Here is a 2,990-nt window from a genome sequence, read left to right as displayed (position 1 = left end):
AAGAACCCTTTTGTAGAAGGGTTCCACGATATTTCACAGGCTGGTCTCAACTACTGAGCTCAAGAGATCCTCCTGCCTTGACCTCTCAAAGTGCTGGGATTACAGGCATGAGCCACCCTACCTGGCCTCAACTTTTATTTAAATTCAGAGGGTACAGGTTTGTCATATGGGTATATGGCATGACACTGAAGTTTGGCGTATGAATGATCCTGTCACCCAGGTAATAAGGATAGTACCCAATAGGTAGTTTTTCAGCCCTCCCTGCCATCAGTGGTCCTGAGTGTCCATTGTTCCCATCTTCAGAGCCAAGATTTGAGTGCCGGCATTTCTGACTCTGAAACTCATGCTCTTAGCCATTGTACTATGGTGCCTGAGACAAATTTTGTTCAATATCGTTTTTACCAGTGGCATGATCTCGGCTCACTGCAACCTCTCTCTTCCCGGTTCAAGCGATTCTCCTGCCTCAGCCTCCTGAGTAGCTGGTATTACAGGTGCGTGCCACTACACCCGGCTAATTTTTGTATTTTTAGTAGAGACAGGGTTTCACCGTGTTGGCCAGGCTGGTCTCAAACTCCTGACCTCAAGTGATCCGCTCGCCTCAGCCTCCCAAAGTGCTGGGATTACAGGTGTGAGCCAACGTGCCTGGCCTATTTTATTTTTTTGAGTAAAAAAAAAAAAAAAATTACCGTTTTACCGTTATACTATTATAGGATGGTATAATGAAACACAAAATCATATGGTCCAAATAGAAAAATATTTAAATGAGGCTATTAATTCTCTGGTACATATAATTGCAAAATAACTTAGAAAAGAGGAATATGGCCAGGTGTGGTGGCTCACGCCTGTAATCCCAGCACTTTGGGAGGCCAAGGCAGGTAGATCACCTGAGGTCAGGAGTTTGAGACCAGCCTGGCCAACGTGGTGAAACCCCATCTCTACAAAAATTAGTCGGGCACGGTGGCTCACTCCTGTAATCCCAGCACTTTGGGAGGCCGAGGCAGGTGAATCACAAGGTCAGGAGTTCAAGACCAGCCTGGCCAAGATGGTGAAACCCCATCTCTACTAAAAATACAAAAAATTAGCCAGGCATGGTGGTGGGTGCCTGTAATCCCAGCTACTCAGGTGGCTGAGGCAGAGAATTGCTTGAACCCAGGAGGCGGAGGTTGCAGTGAGCTGAGATTGCGCCACTGCACTCCAGCCTGGACGACAAGAGTGATACTCTGTCTCAAAAAAAAAAAAAAAAAAGAGAGAGAGAGAGACAGAAATTAAAGAGGACTATGTGTATGTGCGAAAGTAGCCAGAAAGAGTGTTGTAGACCTAGAGCTTGAAATGAACTCTCCTTGGAGAGTAGATTATAAGAAGGGAACCAACATTAATGTATTTCCTGTACAAGCACTGTATGTGCATTGCTTCATCTGATCCCTTTCACAACCTGTGATGGAAACTCTGTTCTCCCTCATTACCAAGGGGAAACTGAGGTTCAAAGGAGGTTAGATAATTTGCCCAGGTCCACGCTGCTAGGTGCTGAGCTGAGACTCAAACCTAGATCTCTCGTCTACTCCATACTGCCTTAGATTGGTAGAAAGGGCCAAGGAAGGCATTCCAGGTAGAGGGGAGCAGCAGGGGCAAAGATGGAGGTCTGGAATGAGAAGGATGCCTGTGAAAAGAAGTTAGTAAACGGCCAGGGATCTGGCCTTCCATCCTCTAAGGAGGAGCAAAGGGTGGGACTTCCTAGGCAGTTCCACCCACTTTAAAGGGTTGCAACAGTGTGAGGTGGGACGGAGGTTCTGGGGTTCCTGGAAGGTGACTGAAGCCCATAAGCCTGGCACTGAGCCCATGGCGTGGCTGGAACTAGCCCCGCCCAGTAGTGCTGGGATGGGAGAGCCATGGCCTGCAGGCTAGTTCCTGGAAGTCTAGCCCCCATTCCTCCCCACCAACACTGGTGCAGCCTAGCTCTTGCTCTCCTCCACAATCAGGCTCTTCACTGGCTTCAGTTTGTCCCAAGCATCTCTCTACCAGAGTCTGACCTCCAGATAGGGCATTCAAAGTTCCTCAAGCCCTTGGGTCACTCTGGCCTCCAGGTATCTAAGCTTTCATCTAATAAGTAACAGACTAATTTTTGTATTTATCCCATTTTATCTTCCTAACAACTTCACTAAGTTGGCATTCTCATCATTGTCTCCATTTTCCAAGTGAGGAAATAAAGCTCAGAAGCTTTGGGTTGGCCGGACTTGGTGGCCCACACCTGTAATCCCTGCACTTTGGGAGGCTGAGGCAGGTGGCTCACCTGAGGTCAGGTGTTAGAGACCAGCCTGATCAATATGATAAAACCGCATCTCTATTTAAAAAAAATACAGAAAATTATTTGGGCATGTTGGTGCGCGCCTGTAATCCCAGCTACTCAGGAGGCTGAGGCAGGAGAATCGCTTGAACCCAGGAGGTGGAGGTTGCAGTGAGCTGAGATCGTGCCATTGCACACCAGCCTGGCAGCAAGAGCAAAACTCTGTCTAAAAAAACAAACAAACAAACAAACAAAAAAACCAGAAAGATTGGGTTACCCAAGTCTATACAGCCAGTAAATGCCAGGACCCAAGCCCAAGTTTGTTTGTTTGTTTGTTTAGAGATAGGGTCTTGCTCTGTCACCTAGGCTGGAGTACAGTGGTTGGAGTACAGTTCACTGTAACCTCAAACTCCTGGGCTCAAGTGATCCTCCTGGCTCAGCCTCCTGAGTACCTGGCACTACAGGTTCAAGCCACCACACTCCACACGAAGCCCAAGCCTTTTGTTTTGTTTTGTTTTGTTTTTTGTTTTGTTTTGTTTTTGAGACAGAGTCTTGCTCTGTTGCCCAGGTTGGAGTGCAGTCGCACTATCTCAGCTCACTGCAACCTCCATCTCTTGGGTTCAAGCAATTCTCCTGCCTCAGCCTCCCAAGTAGCTGGGACCACAGGTGCCCACCACCACATTCAGCCAATTTTTTTTTTTTTTTTTTT

This window comes from Mandrillus leucophaeus, unplaced genomic scaffold (assembly GCF_000951045.1).
Source record: "Mandrillus leucophaeus isolate KB7577 unplaced genomic scaffold, Mleu.le_1.0 Scaffold414, whole genome shotgun sequence".
Lineage (NCBI taxonomy): Eukaryota > Metazoa > Chordata > Mammalia > Primates > Cercopithecidae > Mandrillus > Mandrillus leucophaeus.
Note: the sequence above shows the minus strand (reverse complement) of the source record.